Genomic DNA, 13088 nt, shown 5'->3' on the forward strand with positions numbered 1-13088 from the left:
GTGTGTGAGAGAGAGAGAGATAGAGAGAGAAATAGAGGGAGAGAGAGAGAGAAGAGAGTGCCTGTGAGAATGACGGGAATGATGTGATGAGGGGGACGGAGGAGGCAGATGGGGTTGCTGTGCAGGTTTTTGGGCTCGCTGTGAGCCCGTTCTACTCATACACACCAACCTGGTGTGGACTGCTGCTCTGAAGCTCGGCTGCTGGATTATCTGCTAAAGCTCCATTACACCTTCATTCCACACTCCTTTCCGACCACGTCTGATCAGTTACACACCGAGCCTGGTGCTGCAGCTTCTGCCAAACTCACCACTGCAGTGTCTCAGCATCCCAAAACTGTCTATATATATATATGTGTGTGTGGATTCTAAAAATGAACATTTTGTTCTTTTTTTATGACTCAAGCATCTCTGATGCCAGTGCATTATGCTTCACACATAATGAGATCGTACATACTGACAGGTACACACGCTCACACACTCAGTTTACAGTGAAGGCAGGCATGATCTTATAGGAGGTGAGCTGTGTGGGAATTACAGGGAAGGCTGGGCAGTGTACATATCTCTCGGTATCACTGGAGGTTGATATTTAAGGTATTGATATTTAAGCAGCTGGAGCAGAACATGGAAACTGCAGCCAGATAGGGACTTGAACCCACGACCCTATTGATGGGAGGCGATTGTGCTGATCTCTAAGCCACCGTGCCGCCCAGTGAATTGATTGAATTGAAGTTAATAGGAAATAAATCTACACTAAACCAGCCTATGCCCTGATTTGATTGGATTAGCATAGTTGTGTGTTTCTTCTTCCTGTGGGGTAGTGGCATGTTTCACTAGTGGGAGCAGCGTAAGGCTAAAGACAAAGTATGTACTCACTACCTGGGTCACCATGCCAGTGGCTTATGTCACAAAAATTAAGAATTTGATGACAGAACTGAGTACAGTATGCGTTCTATAAAAAGGGATATAATAGTTACGCACACATTTAAATCTTAAAATTGCTCTAAATGAAAATTATCTAACCATTCTAAAAAGTTCAATATCAATGTTTTAATTGAAAATAAAAAGTGGTATCATACTGTTTCTACTAGTAGTGTAACATGTTTCCTGATTGGATGCACAGCTAAAGTGGATTCCACCTCCAGGCAGTTGCTACATGGTTGCTATATGCTATGGTGTTTAGTGGTGCAGTGTGGCAAGGTGGCTGCCATGGTATTTCAGGAAGTTGCCATTATGTGCTTCCCAGTGATTGTTAGGGTATTACTAGGTTGTTTATTACACATACATTTGCTGTGGTATTCAGTGTGGTTGCTGTGGTGTCTCAGGTGGTTGCTCAGGTGTTGCCAAATTGTCCATTGTGATACCCCATGTTGATATGTGTTATAAGTGTTGTTTGGTGTTGCTACATGTTATATCATTTTACTATATTGTATTTGAAGAGTGCTGAAACCTTCATTCATCATAAACTCATTCATTTCTATGGGAAAATATAGCAAAAATTCATAACTACACAGAATATGTGCCTCAGGTCAAAAAGCTGTATACAAGCACACATGAGACTGGACATCATCTGCAGTTGGAATGACTTTAAACTGTCAAACTGTGTTCGTTTCTGGCAGAAAAAGAATTGGAAGAATAAGATTACAAATTAGATTAGATAGACTAAATCCAGCTAAACAGGGGCAGTTATCTATATTCTCTATGTAATGATGCGTTGTTTTTACTTACAGTGTACTTAGCCAAATTTTATCACAACAGTAATAAAAAATCTGCATATTTCCTACCTCTAGTTAGAGGCAGCCATGTGTCAGTGAGTGCATCCTAACACACACTTCCCCTGAGACTTCTCCCACTTCTTGGCTAGCAGGTGCACCGCTGAATCCAACATGTACACAAACACACACTCACTCACTGAGAATTAGTAACCCGGTTATACATTTATGATCACATGACACTTTACAATTCATGTTACAGCTTGTGTTGTGTTATGATCCGGCCTTTAGATGGACTCCGCTGAGGCTTGGTTTGGTATTTTAGGAACCATGAAAGCAGTGTGTGGACATGGCTGATAGATTGTGTGGAAAATCCGTATTGTCTGGATGATAGCGTTCAGAGCGGACAACACCTCCAAGACAGAACTGAAGACACCAGCCTGTATCTGCTTGATGCTTTGTCTTCTAATGGACTTTGAAGAGCATGTAGGGAACGGCTACAACAGTGTAGCACTCTCATACTCTCACACAAGCACTCTCTCACACGTAAACACACACAAACACACACACACACACACACACACCAGTACAAAAAACCTGAATGAGCTGTATGGTGGAGTAGTCGCCTTTTTATAGTTCATATAGTGCATTTTATTTCACCCTGTTGTTCTCTAAACCTTTTCCCTTTTATGTTGTTTAACTTTGTCAGCTTTTGTCTCTACTGTTTTTGTAGTTGGGCAATGTGTTTTCTATATCAGTGTATTATGATTCTGACTAACTGGCTTGTATTGATTCTTATTGATACTGTATGTTTATGATACACATTATAGCACCTATATAATGCCCTTTAAATAACCTTGAACACTTATGTGATATTACCTGGACTTAGACTTGCCAGATAAGACATTATACTATAGACATATATTGAGATATTTTGATGGTATAAAAAGTGGAGACTACCCAAACCCATGTGACAGTTTTCTAAATAAAAGATCTATATTATTGATGTTAGGGGTGGGCGATATGGCCATTAAATAATATCATGATATTTTATTGTGTTTTCGCGATAACCGTATTCTTGAACACTGAATAAAAAAAAATATGATATGGCCCTAATACACCCCTAACTCAGATTTTAAAAACTACAAGAATTTTTATCAGATTTGTAACAGAAGTCAATGATTCAGAATGTCATGATACTAATACTGCACTCCAAATATCTCCATATATCCAGGATTAAAGTAAAATAAATAATACTGGAAAGATACAATCTGTCTCTAGTAGATATATAATGGGAAATGAGAACAGTGTGAATTTTTATTTTGCTAAAAACAGCAAAAAGTAGAACCCTGATGTGATAATTAGGGGTGGGTGATTCTTGCTCTTTCTGTCACTCCAAAATGACACAAACAGCGAAACAGGACAAAGTAATAAATGCAAGCGATTGTGTGAAATGGCCACAGCAATCTAATTTCCAAACACTGGATAGAGTTTTCACGTGAGGCTCACGTGGGTTGCCAGATTGACACACAGCGGCAAGCGATGACGAGTCTTACTCTGTAGCTAATTAATGAGTATATATACATTTTGTTGTCCAAAATTCCCGTCTGTACTAGTGTAGTGGTGGTGGTAAATTACCCAGCCGTGGTTAGCAACCTTACAGATGCTCAGTGATTACCTGTTCAACAGAAAAATAGTCAGCTTGCATGGCTTCAGCACAGTATTTCGTGCTGTTATCCAGACCTGGCAACCCAGCGTGTGGAAATAGGACTGTTTTTCATGACATACCTTGACGTACCAAACAGTTCAAATAAGATCATACTGACTGGAGCTGTGCTTACAAGAGCGGTCGGTGCTTAAATGGTCGGTGCATGTTTCCCTAATATCTGATGATACATCCTGATCATATTATGAGTTACTTCAGAAAATATAATCCTTAATGGTCCTTTAATAATTAAATAATATGTGCTGATATTTAGTGAGTAGACATACAATCTATTGTGTTTGGGCACTAGCGTTCCAATACTTTAATAGTTATTCTGCAATTGTCCATCACCCAGATAATAGCCGCTATTTGTTTATTGATGTTTATAACATGAGGTTGTATTTAATCGAAATAACCCAGTCCCTATTTCTTTCCTGACGTTGCTGTATCTCTGAGCGTCCTGTAAATGTACCACAGTGTATTAGACACACACACACACACACACACTTACCCAGTCTCTGCTGAGGACAGAGGCTGGGACTGCAGGCAGCAGGAGTGTGAGACAGTGTGCTGAGTAAAATCTGTCAGCATAACTGCTCTGTATAAACCCAAACCTCCCTGGACTCAAACACAAGTCAGAACCACTGACAGCCTTACCAAGCACTGCAGGCTAGTCTCAGCCTATTTAGCCACTACAGCCAACCGCCTAGTGAACCACTGGAGTCAGGCTGTGTGCTGCTGGGTATTGATGCAGGTCTGATTAATGTTTGTGGATGCATGCTTAAGGAAACACTGGAAAGAGAAAAGCTGGTCAGAGTGTGCGCTCTGTTGCTGTACTGATGTCCTGGGAGTTTGTTAAAGAGTGTGTAAACTCTCCTGTATGAGCAGTGCTGAGAGCTCCTACCAGCAGCAGAAACAGCAGCTGTTTGGAGACTTGAGGAGATCATCAGGGCTACTGTTAAGCATTTTTTTAATTTAATATTCCAATGTTCTCTAAATAAGTCTAGGTATGACAGTGATGTTTGTGATGATATTTGAGCAATTATTACATTTAATAGCTTATGCTTTTCTGACCTACACACTCTGTATAATCTGTTTAGTTCTGGTTTTCAGAAACTAGTTCTAAGTATTTGTAAACAGTTCTTTCAAACAATGTAAATCTACCAGCAAATTACACATAACTTCATTTCACTTTCAAGCTCCAAGAGCACCAATTAGGGCTCAAACCTAATCTAAACCGTGTAAGCAACCACATGGAAAACCAATGCAACCATCTAGCAACACCACAGACACCTACTGTAGCAAATACTTAGCAGCCACCTGAGTATAAATCACCAACAATCACCACTTAGCAACGGCACTGCAACCCTCTACGATACACTAGCAATCACCAAGCAAACACTCAGCAATAGCACCGCAGCCACTTGGGATACCACAACAATTACTAAGCAACCACTCAGCAAAACCACTGCACCCACCTGGGATACCACAGCAATCAAAAAGCAACCATTCGTCAACACCACTGCAGCCACCAGCAATCACCAAGAGACCACTCAACAACGCCACTGCAGCCACCTGGGATACCACAGCAATCACTAAGCAACCACTCAGCAACACTACTGCAGCCACCTGGAATACCACAACAGTCTCCAAGCATCCATTCAGCAACACCACTGCAGCCACCTGGGATACCACAGCAATCACCAAGCAACCACTCAGCAACACCGCTGCAGCCACCTGGGATACCACAGCAATCACTAAGCAACCACTAAGCAACAGCACTGCAGCCACCTTGGATACCATAGCAGTCTCAAAGTAAATACACAGCAACACCACTGCAGCCACCTGGAATACCACAGCAATCACCAAGCAACCCCTCAGCAATACCGCTGCAGCCACCTGGAATACCACGACAGTCTCCAAGCAACCATTCAGCAACACCACTGCAGCCACCTGGGATACCACAGCAATCACTAAGCAACCACTCAGCAACACCACTGCAGCCACCTGGGATACCACAGCAATCAACAAGCAACCACTCAGAAACACCACTGCAGCCACCAGCCATCACCAAGCAACCACCTGGAATTCCCCAGAAACTAGCTCTTTCGTAGAAGTGCAGTCCACCTAGCTGTTCAACCATTTAGTGTTTTCTTCTGTTTAAGTGAGACACACAGATGAAATGTGGCCTCCATCTTGCAGTGCAGTGAACACACACACACAAACACACACACACACACTGATAAGCACACAACTCCTGTTGGGGAGCCATTGCTGTGGGGCTCAGGGAGCAGTGAGGGTTAAGAGCTTTTCTAAAGGGCCCAACCGTGGCTGCTTGCTGAACCAGGGTATTAATGTATTTCTTAGGTGTGGCACTACTGCCACTGAAGCACCAAGATGTTTTATGAGTAATATGCCATGGATGGTGCTGGAAGGTAATTAATGATCTAAAAAAACAGTACCAGTACGAGGAGAAGTGTCGGCTGTTCTGGGCAGACTTTTGATTGTAATGAGAGCAGTTTCGGTTGTACTGGGAGGAGTTTTGGTTGTGCTAAGAGGAGTTTCGTTTGTACAAGGAGGGGTTTTGATTGTGAAGAAATTTTGTTGATTGATTGTGGCCTAAATATCCAGGGATGATTTAACTATGAACAATGCAAATAATATTTTATGTTCTAGCAATCTAGCAAACAGACTTGATAACTTCGAGTGACATACCAACATCCTATTATTATCATCGTCTTATGTCTTAGTGCGTCTAACTGATTTGTGGAAGGATGTTGGCATGCTCTGTATAAACTGCTCTGTATAAACCCAAGCCTCCCCGGACCCAAACACAAGTCAGAAACACTACACTACAGCCAACTGCCTAGTGAACCACTGGAGTCAGGCTGTGTGCTGCTGGGTATTGATGCAGGTCTGATTGATGTTTATGGATGCATGCTTGAGGAAACACTGCTAGCTGGTCAGAGTGTGCGCTCTGTTGTTGTACTGATGTCCTGGGAGTTTGTTAAAGAGCATGTTAACGTTATAGACCAAACAGGGCAGATGTGAAAGGCAGTTGCACACCGGACACACTGCTCTATGCTGCACAGCACAGAAACATTTTTCCATTTGAAATCAAATTTCTACCCAATTTCGATGGTCAAATACCAAATTCCTGTTCATATGAATTCCACCTAGAAATGCTCCCACACTAGGAGGGCAAAGACCAGCACATGCCCATGACTTTTGAATTCAGCTCCTGACTCATTTTGAACTGCTGCTTATGCAAGGCATTGCTAGACTGCCAGCATTCTTGGAGGAAAGTGCCAGATTTCCAGCTCTGATACATTAGCTAAAGCTAACAGATGCCTGTGCTGACCAACTATACTCTGGGAGCCAGAGACTATACTATACTCTACCTAGCCAGTGAGAGCAAGGCCGATTGTGTTCTCTCGGACTCTGGCTGCTGATGACGAGCAGCATGATTTGGGATTTAAACCAGTGGTCGTCAGATTATAATGACAGCACCTTGGTCCACTAGGCCATTCAAAACCTCAAACAGCCAGCAGGAATAATAAAAAAAAAAAGATCATATTAAATTTAAACCAAAACAATACCCCAAATTGTATTATATGCAACTGTCAACTTAAAATTCACATGGAATTCAAGAAATCCAATAATTTAAAGAAGCACTATTTATTTGGAGTAGGCTGGTTTTGTGCAACTTTTAAGGTGCTTACACACCGATCGCGGTAGGTGCGTCGCGGTACGCTGACCCCCATAGTATTCAATTGTTTCTAGAGCGGTGGAGCGGTGCGTCGCTGCAGATTTATGTGCAATATAGCATGGAGCAATGGCAGAGATGATAATTGTTTATAAATGTTCTAATTATCAGGGTTAGAATCAGGTTAAACTGCACCTGAACTGCCATTAAGGGCAAATTAAAGAGTACAACTGATAGTTAGTATAGGTCACGTCATGTTCAGATAACCTTCTCACCACAAATGAACCGCTTTAGAGTTTGTTTAGAACTGGACCGTGACCACCTCCTTTTCTCTCTGGGTCTCGTGTACTTATTTTGGTCCGTCCCTAGTGTGATTACTGTATTTTACACCTGCCAAACAAACCACATCATGGATAACAACAACATCTAAAAAGTATGGGTGTGAAGATGCACACATCAGATGCATGGAGAACACATTAAATTGGAATGTTTAGTGTTAATCCCAGTAGAAACTCTGCTGGAAGCTTTTAGTGGAAACAGAACACGTCCACCGTGTGTGAGTCTGTGCCAGTAAGGGATTGTGTGTGAGAAGTTGTGAATAATAGATTTGGCTCCTTGTTAAATTTTACCGGCCTCTCAAAGAGTTGGATCCTCTGGATTTTCCCCTTTCCTCTCTCTTTTTTTCTTTCTCTCTCTCTCTTTCTCATTCTCTCTCTCTCTGAATGCTGTGTGGTGCAGGATGAGCTGATGAGCTGTTCTCCATCCTGTTTCCATGGAGATCCCGAGGAGCTGTAGTGTGTGTCTGTAACATAAACACTCACTCTGAGTGTGCGAGAGTGTCTTATATGTGTGCTTCCCTTTCTGTTCAGCGCATTCCTCTGAATTGTGCTCCTGCTTGGAATTCAGGACAGATCAGAGATTCTGTTTGTACGGCGAAGTGTGTGTGTGTGTAGTAAGTTACATGTTCTGTTTGTGTGTGTGTATGGTGTATGTGTGTTTCTGGTGGTCTGTGATATTTGTGTATATTTTTGTATTCTTTATTTTTACTTTTAAAGGTTTAGTGAGTCAGTGTGTGTGTGTGTGTGTGGTGGGTGGAAACCTACATGAGTGGGCAGCAACCTACTCTCTTCCAGCCAGATTTCAAGCCTCTGTTCTATAGTGAATCACTTCAGCGCTGCGTGTCTTCCTGTTCCACCCCTTTGCCTTTTTTCAGAGAATCTGCATTTATATTTAGGCTGGAAAAGCACAGATGACATGCTGGATCCACTGAATAATCAAATGCTCAGGGTACACAGAGTACATACAGTAACCGTGGGGGATTTTAGAATTTGAGTGGGTTTGTGTACCGAAAACGTCACAATTCATTTCATTTTCCAAACTGTCTTATCATGGGGGATTATTATTATAATGTATATGTATATAAAGCCTTTCTTGAACTCAGTGATGCTTTAAATTGAACATTCTACAGAATTTTTAACCCTAGAACACTAATGTTAAAATTAGTAACACCATCACTACACTGTAAAAAAATCCATTGGCAAAAAACTAGACAAAATATATGTAAATTGAGACATAAATGCTTAAATTAAGCAAATAAATCTGCCAATGGCATTTTTCTTAATAAGATTTCTCGAAAAAAGCAATTGAAATGTGATAAAAATGAGTGAGGTAAGACTAAAATCCAACAAAAATTCCTTATTTTCTGGCTTAAATTTGTACACAAGAATCAGAATAACTTCACTGGTGATTTTTGTGCTTATTTGTTCAAAACACTTAAAATAAGGTGGAAATTCTAAGTAAGATCAAAGACAGATAAGTGAAACAATTATAATTCTGTGACATACACAGACTCGTAAGAAATAATGAAAAAAAGAATCATGTCACCTGCAGCCTCTGCCCAGAGGAGGTGCTTTTCCTGGCAGGGGTGCTGAATTTAGCTCCATAGTAGTCCCAAAATCTGCACCCCCACCATAAAAAGCACCCCCTCTCAGCACCCCCTATTTTATCTGATAAAGCTAGATAAAATAGATGATTGCTTAGCTAACTTTAATTAGAAACATGCTCATGAGGGGGTGCTTCTCATGGCGGGGGTGAAGATTTCTGCATCGCTTTCAAAATAAAAGTTTTTTGAAACAATTTCTGTGGAGTCATTTTTGGGGGGGACAAATCCACCTATTTCTGATATTGGCTGGGACACATCCTATCCATCCCCCCCCCAGTTCCTACACCAACGCTGAGCTCTCTTTACTCTGGAATTTTATACACTTTCTTATCTAGATATCTATATTTCTTATCTATGTATCTATATTTTTAACAGTGGTTTCCCTAAGCTAATACCTAGGCTTCTAAATATTTATTTGTATCAATAGGAGGTACAAAGTATTTCTATAGACCACCATCTGAAATGGTGTTTTAAGTATAATCTGTCATAGATTTACAGGGTAACACAGCACAAGTGCTTCACTGTGAGTGACCCAGGGTGACACTTGCCTTCGCTTGCCCTGTGGCCCTATGGGATGCAGTAACGGTTCTCCTTAGCATCTCAGTCAGCGTGTGAAAGCCAGCAGGCGCAGAGCGTGTCTTACACCTCGCCTGCCCTCTTTGCTTATGCCTCTACAGAGCTTTTGTTAGATGTTTATTCCAGGCCACTGATGTTTAGAGGGGATGAAGGTTTAGTGTGCTCTCTTGTAAATGGCCAGTTGTGGATGCAGAGTGGTGCTAAAGAAAAGCCGCTCAAGAGATTTGTTGCAGAGTGTATATATATTCATATATGGATCTCATTTATACTTATGCCTGTCAAAACTGTTCTCACTAAATGTCTAATCGTATGTGACAATTTTATTCAATTGTAAGGTGTGGAAAAAACTCCAGTTTTGAATGTGTATCATTGTGTTATGTGTTATACTTCTTAAAGTTATTTAAATTCATAAAACAAAATATGTCAAATATAAAACTAAAATAGGGTGAACCACCCCTCTAGTGGTATGCAGGCACGTCTTCAGGGGGAGACAGTAATCTGTAGTTGGCTGGTAACAGCAATGTTCAAGTCAAAAGTGAACATTTCTTTTAGTAAAAAATGAGTGATCAGATAGATGTGTTCATACTATAAACTTGGTATCAGCAGTAATAGAAACAAACATATAGAAGAAAGTAAATAAATGTACATTTTAGGCTGTGCAGTCACTGGTATCTGATGCAAACAACAAGAGAGGGAGATTTTTTTTAAACAAAGAAATCAAAAAATGCATATCAAGTAAATATACTATTGTTCAGATCAACTTGAGAAATACAAATTAAGAAAATATACGTATATAGAGTTTAGTTTTTTTAATATACTATTTTGCCTTCTTGTCATAATAACAGGTGGGCCTTTAGATCATGTTTTAAACAAGGATGAGGAAATTTGATTTGAATGAACTCTATTTTCATCTTTATATTGATTTAAAAAAAAATCCTGTCACTTGATCTGCACCACCCATCAAAAAGGGATATTTATTTATTTAAATGTAGCTGTATTGATCACTTTTTGCGATTCATCATTCATTAAAAATGGAGATACTTGTTTTTCATTGGACAGCAACGATATACAGTTGCAAGTGTCCTTTTTTAAAGCTGACGTGCCACAAGTCATAGGATAGCAGTATCTGAAAGATCACTAAGTGTTACCTCAGGGGACAGCTTGGGTACACCCGCACCTATATAAGTTGCGAGGTGATATCTTGTGTGGCTTGTTATCTTACTGTGGATTGTGTAGACGTTTTTTTTTTTAAAACTTATATAATATAATTTCTTTGACTCATCAAATCTTGTGTTAAAAACTGCAACTCTCCTGGCAATAGTTTATGAGATGAAAACAAAAGCAATCGATGCCCGAGGCAGAAACAGGCCGCGGGGAAGATAGCCAAGCATTTTCAGCCTGAGGAACTGTATCTACAGCGCTGAATGATATTAAAAATTGACAGCTCAGGTAAACTGTGGCGGTCAAGATGAAATCTGGATGACCCAGAAAACCTTGGAGAAAACTGTATGTATGCTGGTAAGGAAGGTGATGGTAAAAAAAAAAAGCTTAGCTGAATCAGCTGTGGAGTGCACTGTTCCACAGTGCAGCATTGCTTGTGCAATCACTATCTTTATTAAGATACGGTAAAACATAAGAAGATTGCCTTTGTTACAAATCTCAACTTTTGCTGCAAACAAAAGAAACATGTTCTGTGGATGAATAAACAACAATCACTTTTAACTGTTAAGCAGGATGTTGATTCTACCATGTTTTGGGCTTGTGTTGCTGCCAGTGAGACCTTGATCATCTGTTAAATAGCTAAAGCTAAATAGAGAATTGTAAACACGGTCGTGTAATTAATTTACATTAAAAATGTGTTAAAGTTTTCAAGATATTTGCATGTCTTAAAGCAGCAGTCCTTAAATTTTTTTATTTTAAATTGAAAGTAGTTGTCAGTCCTGACGCTGTTGGTCTGCTTTCCCCAGACTCTGAACTGTGCTATAAAGACTCAACCTCCCAGCATGCACCCACACTGGACTTCCCTGACCCCACTGTCCTAGTATATATACCCCTCAGTTTGCTCAGTTCATTTTTGAGTATTGAATCTAGTTTTCTAGCTCTTCTACTGAGTTTCTTTTTGTTTATTCCTTTTTTCTTACCGACCCTTTTGTGTAATACCGACTTTTGTTTTGCCTTGCCCAGTTTATTGTCTGTTTAGTTGCTGACCTTTTTTTGTATTTTCACTCCTCTTTTGCTTACCCTCTTCTTGCTGGATTTACAGTGTATGACCCTGTTTTTGCCTGACTATGCTCTGGTATGTTCTTTATATTAGCTGCCATTCTGTTACTGCCTCTGCCTGCCCCTAACTACTCTTGTACTCTTTGTATCTGTGTGTGTGTCTGTCCCTGGTCTGACCTGCAAGACAGTAGTAGAGTTCCTGATTGGAGAGAGAGCAAAATTTTAAAACAAAAATTACTTCCATTCCCGAAAAGCCACATATGTTCATTCTAAAAACAGTGTGTCTGTTAGGTCCTGAGACCTTCTTTTGTGGTTTAACAGCTTTTGCTAGTTTCCTCAGTAACCATGGTGCTGCTAATGGCTCTGATATAAGAGCTACTGCGAAGATGGAGATATCAGAAAAGGAAAGTCTGTTCATGTTTTGTTAAACCAAAGAAATCCAGAATTAGAACTGAAGCGAGCTGACAAGATGAAAAAGAGCAAAAAAAAAAAAAAAAATAGAGAGTTCTCAATTAAATCACCAGATTCATTCACTCTGAAAAGAGCCTGTGTATTTCAAGTCATGCAATACCAAACACACACTGACACGCCCCAAACCAAGCTACATGATGCCTATAGATCGCTAAAGTAGGGCTGGTAGTGTGAACCGGGCAAAAAACAATAGAAAATGACTCTGGGCAAGCAGAGATTTCGGTGTTCAGAACTGTTCCGGGTTAAGATTCACAACTGTTCATAGGAAATTGGTGACATTGACATGTGTTCCCTTAATCTGCTTCTCATCAAGCATGAAATCAGTTTATGTTCTTTTCTGTCACTCGGCTCCAGAAGCACGTCCCCCGATAACGTGTCTGTTTGACAGAGTGGGGAAGGCTGAATATGTAAGAGTGAGTGGGTTAAGAGGAGGCAGGGGGCAGTAATGATTGGATCAGTGCTGGACCTCCGTCTCTACGCTGGTGTCAGGCATCTCCTCCATTTCTGACTCTGTTGCCAAGTGGCCCGCTGGCATTTAATAGGCCGAGTGACACATTCACACATGGCCGGACGCAGTGGGGAAGCACGCGCCTGTGCTGATGGAGAAACCTGCTAATGCTGCTAGCTCAGCAAGGGGAAAGTGATTATGCTGGCCAAGCCAGACTACCCCAAACAAAGGTCAAGTAGGCAACATGTATGACCACTCGTTTTCACTGTGGGTGGACGCGACACTCAAAAACATATTAAAATAATTGAGCT

General features: G+C 40.7%; 1 protein-coding gene across 3 annotated transcripts in view; it reads left to right on the forward strand.

The window, feature by feature from the left end:
- The window catches only part of LOC103026136 (disks large-associated protein 2), a 160385-nt gene that overhangs the window by 12526 nt on the left and 134771 nt on the right, over nucleotides 1-13088 (forward strand). The gene's annotated exons all lie outside the window — the stretch shown is intronic.

Source organism: Astyanax mexicanus, chromosome 1, assembly GCF_023375975.1.
Source record: "Astyanax mexicanus isolate ESR-SI-001 chromosome 1, AstMex3_surface, whole genome shotgun sequence".
Taxonomy (NCBI): domain Eukaryota; kingdom Metazoa; phylum Chordata; class Actinopteri; order Characiformes; family Acestrorhamphidae; genus Astyanax; species Astyanax mexicanus.